The sequence below is a fragment of the Bos indicus genome, chromosome 13 (assembly GCF_029378745.1).
Source record: "Bos indicus isolate NIAB-ARS_2022 breed Sahiwal x Tharparkar chromosome 13, NIAB-ARS_B.indTharparkar_mat_pri_1.0, whole genome shotgun sequence".
Classification (NCBI taxonomy): domain Eukaryota; kingdom Metazoa; phylum Chordata; class Mammalia; order Artiodactyla; family Bovidae; genus Bos; species Bos indicus.
In genome coordinates, this window is record NC_091772.1 from 77,992,512 (window position 1) to 77,999,369 (window position 6,858).

Consider the following 6,858-nt stretch of genomic DNA (forward strand, 5'->3'; position numbering starts at 1 on the left):
TAAGTGGGAAGTCTTGAGGCTCAGTGTGCTGTTACCCTCTCATACTTCCAAACGGCATCCTAAGCTGCTTATGGTAACAGGCTGTGCGTGTGTGCTGACTCTTAGCGACTCGATAGACTGTAGCCCATCAGGCCCCTCCGTCCATGGGATGCTCCAGGCAGAAGACTGGAGTGGGTTGCCATCTCCTTCTCCAGGGAATCTTCCCAGCCTAGGGATGGAACCCGTGTTTCCTGAGTCTCCTGCGCTGGCAGGCAGATTCTTTACCACTGAGCCATCTGGGAAGCCTTTGGTCACAGATGCAAACAGAAAACACATGTGAGATAAACGAAACCAGGCAAGAGAACCTGTCCTGACCCCAGGGAGCAGCCTTCTGGCGGGAGGCCAGGACTGGACCTCTCGGTCCCCCTCGACCCTGCAATGCCTCCCGCTGCTACCCCACCTCCCCCGCCCCTGGCCAAAGGAGGCAGTGGGGAAAGCATCTATCACATGCTGGCCCCTTCGGTTCCTGAGCTGCCAACCGCATGGCCGATCAACGCCTGCTGGTGTCAGCGGGGAACTAGGTCAGGAGCAGGGCTGGTGGAGTGCCCGTGGCCCTCAGCTCCCATCCCCCTGTGACAGAGACTGGGCTCAGAGAAGGGGTTCTCCTGCCTAGTGAAACTGCGCAAGGGTGATGCCAGTGGGCCCGGGAGCAGTGGGGACTCTGGCAGATAGGGAGCAGGCTCTTCCAGGCCCCGGTGGCCGCGCGGAGACTGGGAAGTGGAGTGTGCTGAGCCCAGTCAGCCTGGAACAAAGCCCCAGAGTCAGGGCGAGGGGAGCCAGAGCGGCACCTAGGGAAGCTGGGTGTTGTCATTCACATTTCAACCTTCTCATCGCCCAGAAAAAGCACGCACTCGGGGTGACGGGGATGCTTTTGAACTGTGGTGTTGGGGAGGACTCTTGAGAGTCCCTTGGACTGCAAGGAGATCCAACTGTGCAATCCTAAAGGAAATCAGTCCTGAATATTCATTGGAAGAACTGATGCTGAAGCTGAAACTCCAATACTTTGGCCACCTGATGCAAAGAGCTGACTCATTGGAAAAGACACTGATGCTGAGAAAGATTGAAGGCGGGAGGAGAAGGGGACGACAGAGGATGAGATGGTTGGATGGCGTCACCGACTCGATGGACGTGAGTTTGAGCAAACTGTGATGGACAGGCAGGCCTGGTGTGCTGCAGTCCATGGGGTCGCAAAGAGTCGGACACGACTGAGTGAACTGAACAGGGTGAAGGGGAGCAAGCCAAGGAAGAAGGGTTTTCCTTGAGAGGCCGGAAAGCTGCAGGGGAGGGTCACACACAGAGCTGAAGGCCCTGTGACCAGCATAGGACGCCCAGAGGTGCCGAGCGGAGGTAAAGCCGTTCCTGGTCATTCCGCTGTCTCACCTGAGAAGGCTAAGCAACAGGCCTCTGACCCAGTCCCGGCAGGAGAGGGAAGCAACGTCTTAGGGAATTTCCAGCTGTTTCCTCACACTCAAAAATGGTCACTCACAGCAGGGAAGTGCCCTCTTCCCATTGTCTGGCCTTTTTCTCCCATCCTGTGGGGATGCAGTGCTCCTCGGACCTGTGGCGGCAACTCTAACACGAGGCACGGCCTCGCCGACCTGCCGGGGCCCCGGTCCTTAACGCCTCTGTCGGACAAGGGGATTAACCGGTCCTGGAACTGACCTCCCTGCGGAGCTCGCAGCAGGTTTATGTCACTTCACAAGGAGAGGACCCAGGGCTCTTTGGAGAAACCTTCGATTCCAGGACTTGGACAGGAAATGTATAAGGTAAACCTGGAGCCCCCATTACAGCAGATGGTGAGGAAGCAAGTGGGGTTTCAGGGTCAGGTCAAAAGGACTCGGGAGCCAGCCTGAGGAGGTTCCCACTGAACAAAGATGGGACTTGAAAGTCAGTAACAGTAATAATGGAGTGGGTTGAAATACTTAAGATATACTGAAATCAATGAGTTCAGAGTAATACTTGTTAAAAATCAGTCACTGGATCTAGAGGAGAGTGAATACATGTTATATGTTCAGCTGACTCCCTTCAGTGTTCTGAAGCGAAACTATCAGCATTTTTAATCGGCTGTACCCCAATACAAATAAGTTTAAAAAGAATCAGTCACTATTAGGGGATTCTAAGGCATCAACTCATTATTCTAAGTAAAAATAAAGGGAAAGAAGTAAACATCTATCCTGCTTTTCATAAAGAGGAGGGATGTTTCTTTTTAACTTTTTTTTAAGTCCTAGATTTATAGGAAGTTGCAAAAATAGTACAGAAGGGTTCCGTGTACCCTGCACCCAGTTTCTCTCAGAGGAACATCTTGCACAGCTATAGAGTGATATCACAGCCGGAAACTGACTTTGGCACAACTGGTGAAATGCACGGGCCTTGCTCCCATGACATCAGTTTCACATGCTGTCCTGTGTGTGCCCGTGTATTTAGTTTTATACAGTTTTGTCCCGGGTAGAGATTCACAGCGCCACAGAAAAGTTTCTTTTTATAGAAGTATTCCAGTTGCCAAACGATTAAGACTAAGATTGGAATATCGTTTAAGATTGGAATATCTCTATTTTGCAGTCTCCAGTTAAATAACGGATCTAAGTACTGAGTAACAGCCTTAAAGGCTATTCATATCCCAAAGGGACAGAACTCGATGCCATGTGCCTCCTGAAAAAAAAAGACAACATCTATGAAGTGTTCTTACAACAACAAAAAACCCAACCCACAAATGAGCAAGCCTCAAAAATCAACTACTGAAAAGAAAAAAAAGTCAACTACCAGGTGATACAGCACGCAGGATGAAGGATAAAGACCACATGACCGTTGCAATTCACGCGTAAAAAGTGTGTGCCAAAATTCAGCACACTTTCATGGTAAAAAAAAAACACTCAGCAAACTAGGAATGGAAGGAAACTATCTCAACATGATAAAAGCCATTTCCAAAGCGCATGTGCCACAGCTAACTTCATGCTCAGCGGTGAAAGACTGGAAGTTCTTCCTCGAGAAGAGGCCAGGATGCCCACTCTTGCCTCTTCTACTGAACATAGTGCTGATAATCTTAGCCAGAGCAATTTGGCTGGAAAAAAATAAAAAGGCATTCAAATTGGAAAGAAAGAAGTAGAATTATATCCGTTCTCAGATGACATGATCTTACATGTAGAAAACCCTAAAAATTTTACACACACACACACCTGTTAGAATGAATGTAAGAATTAGTTGCAGGATACAAAATCAACACATTATTCTCTATGATTCATTGTTCTATACCCAAATAACGAATAATCTGAAGAGGAAATTACAAACCCAATTCCACTTACAATAGCATCAAAAAGAATAAAATATTTAGGAGTAAATCTCACCAAGGCAGTGAAGAACGTGTATACCAAAAACTACAAAACATTGCTGAAAGAACACACAAATTAAGGACATCCTGTGTTCACAAGTTGGAAGACTGAACATCATTAAAAATGTCCATACTACCCAAAACAATCTACTGATTCAATGTAATCCCTATCAAAACCCCAATGGCATTTTTGCACAGATGGGGAAAAAAGTTCCTAAAATTTAAAAGGGATCTCAAGGGACCCCGAATAGCCAAAACGGTCTTGAAGAACAACAGAAACTCTGGAGGGCTTATCAAAACACATTACATACAAAGCTACAGTAATCAAAACAGTGTGGTCCTGGCACAGAGACAGACATAGAGAACAACAGAAGAGAGAGGCCAGAACTAAACCCTTACGTATGTGGTCCGAAGGTCTTCCACAAGGACGCCAAGACCAGTCAGTGGGGGAAGGACCGTCTCCACAAATGGTACCGGGAAAACTGGACATCCAAATGCAGAAGAATGAAGCTAGACCCTTCCCTTACAGCATACACAAAATGGAAAATGGATTGAAGATCCAAATTTAGTTTTAGTCTGAAACTAAAAAACAATTCCTAGAAGAAAACAAAAGTTTCATGAAGCTGGATTTGGCAACAGTTTCTTGGATTTAATGTCAAAAGCATAGGTAACAAAAGTAGCAGTAGAAAAGAGGGCCACAGCGGACTTTAAAACTTCTGCACCTTCAAAGGATGCCCCTTCTCTGCCGCTCAGGCAGACTTACCCACCCCCTCTATGTCCCTGCCCCAATGTGAGAGTCAGTTTCCCATCCTTCCACCAGCGTCAGCCTCCTTCGGGGGCTCCCCAAGGTCAGTGAGCTAAAGGCATTCCCCGGAGTCCTAACCCAGAGTCTCTCTGGGCAGGGGACTTCTCAGAAACAAAGTTCTCTTCTGCAACTGAATCTGTCTCTCATTCCTTCCTGGCACAGGCCCCAGCTCACCTGGCTGGGCGTCTGGCCCCACCCACTCCCCCCTCTGTAGTCCAAGTGGAGATTCCTATTTCCCTTTGCCTTTTCACTTGGCACACATCAGCTGGGCTTGCCCCACGCGCCTGGCTGAAAGCAGAGCCCTGGGGCCAGACAAGCCGTTGAGATTTAGCCGTGGCTGCAGCTTGGGTCCTGGTGTTGCTGATCGTGAGGCTGGACCTGGCTGGACCTGGCCAGAGCAGGCCCTGTCCCCACATCTAAGCCCACCGTGGCAGGGATGGGCTGCCACGGGGGCCGGTTCCCTTCCCTGTTGCCACAGGAGCCGGAGGGCTTCAAGAGAGCCAAGCATGCCTTGGCAGAGTCACTCTCGCTGAAGAACGGGAGCTGCAGCTCTCGCCTCTTCCCCGGGACCCAGGACCTGAGGCGGATGCAGGTGTGGAGCGCCCTGTGGCCTGGAGGGAGAGCTAGTCGTGATGCTGAAGGTCCTGGGGGCCGTGGCCCAATCGTCCCTGGGGGTCGTCCTTGACCGGCCATTGCACATGCCGTGCCACATCTGCCTGGAGCTCCAGGCTTGCATCCGGGCTCGGCCCAGGGCGGGACTGCTGCCCCAGGGCCGCCTGCACCACTGCTGCATCCCCAGGAGGCCCAAGGGGTCCCAAGGCTGCCTCGAGGCCTCTGTCCCGTTCAACCCCTTCAGTCTCCTTATAAGAACCTGAGGTGTTGCCAGTGGAGACCTGCGTGTCTGCAGACCTGGACCCAGCCCTACCCCGTCTGGGACCCTGACCCTCTTTATCCACTAAGCCCCGATTCTGCCTTGTGACTTTCTCTCACCCCTTATTGATGGAGCTGCAGAAGAAATGTTTATTTTTCTACTTTTGAACAATATGTTCAAATAAACAGAAAGGAGTTGAAAAAGAAAAGATCCCACTGCCAATTTTCAGGAGGCTGAGGGAACAGAGGAACTCGATAAACAGCAGCAGGGACTGCCATCAGCAGAATTTAGACTCTGGCAAACTCCAAAAGACGAACAACCCGGTCTCTTCAACAAATACATTCCAAGAGGAATAAAAAAGAAAAAGAATGAGAAGTGTCCCTCCGTGGGGACAGCCTTTAGGATTAAGGTGATTTAAAGATCTATCCACTGGAGTGTGAGACCTTATTGGGACCCCAGGGTGAGCAGTTTTTAAAGTATGCAGTTAGGAGACAACCAGACCTGGGAACACTGGCTTGATATCTGTTGCTTAATTAAGGAATTGTTATAAAAATTCAAATACGGTCAGGGTATTAGAAGTCCTTGTCTTTTAGATATGCAAACTGAAATGTTCCTAAATGAAACAGATGTCTGAATTTGCTTCCAGGGAATTTAGGAGTCAGGGAAGTGGATGGACAGGTACAGAAAATATCAGGTTGGCCGGAAGTCGTTAACCATTCAACCACTGAAGCCCTGGGTTCAGTGTACATGCGGCATCATTATTCTCGTCTGGCTTTCTTTGTAAATCAAGTTTTCTAAAATGAGCAAATGGAAAAATACAAATGTGGGTTTAAGCAAGAGAGTAGGTTATTTCTTGCATATAAAATCTGAAGATAGGTGGGGCAGGCCAGGTGAGATGCTGGCTTCCTAAGTGTCAGGGAGCCAGCCCCTTCCAGCCAGTTGCCATGCCCGCCTTGCCTTGACCTTTGCCTCAGAGTCGCACAGAGCTGCTCCGTTCCAGCAGCACAGTCAGGGTGGGAGGCACAAGCTTCTTTCTTTGAAGGACGAGTCTTAGAAGTCACAGCACTTTTCCATCCTACGGACCAGACCTACCCATATGACTGTGCTCAGCTCCAGGAGAGGCTGGGAAAGGCAGTCTTTATCCTGCTGGCCAGATGTCTAAACCTCCCGGCTTTTATTAGCAAGGGAGGGTGGGTGAGCAGCTACCAGAGTTTAATTGGCAATGTCTGCCACGGCTCTATCCCTCTGAGTGTGTGGGGTACCACAGGTTGGTGCTCAGAGCTGGCAGCAAGGCTCATGGTAATGCTGTACAGCTGGTGGGCCTGGTGATGCTTAAATATGCTTGTCATTTACATATGCAAATCAAGCAAGCTGCTCAGAGTCTCTGCTCCCCTTCAGATAGATACAGGAGCATCAGGAGCGAGTGTCTGGCTTCCTTAGCTCTCCCAGGCTGGGTGTTCGTCTCCAGGAAGCCAGGATGGCAGTGCCCTTTCCCATGCTGTCGCTAAAATCAAACCCAGCACCTGGGCCTTCGTCTGGCCCAAGGCCTGGATATTTGTTCAGCCAGTGAGTGAGCTGGAGAGAAGTGTTTAGTCTCCTCCTGGACAGCTGAGCAGCCTCGTGGGGCCAAGTCCCCAGAGTGGGCAGTGTGGTGGCACAGACACCCCACCAGGGGATAAAGCCAGGATGTCCCCAAACCACAGCTGCTCTTACATTGCCCTGAAGATTTTTGCCATGTAGGTTAAGTCAACCTTCATTATTTATTTATTATTTTTATTGAAGTTGATTTGCCATGTTATATCAGTTTCTGGAAACTTC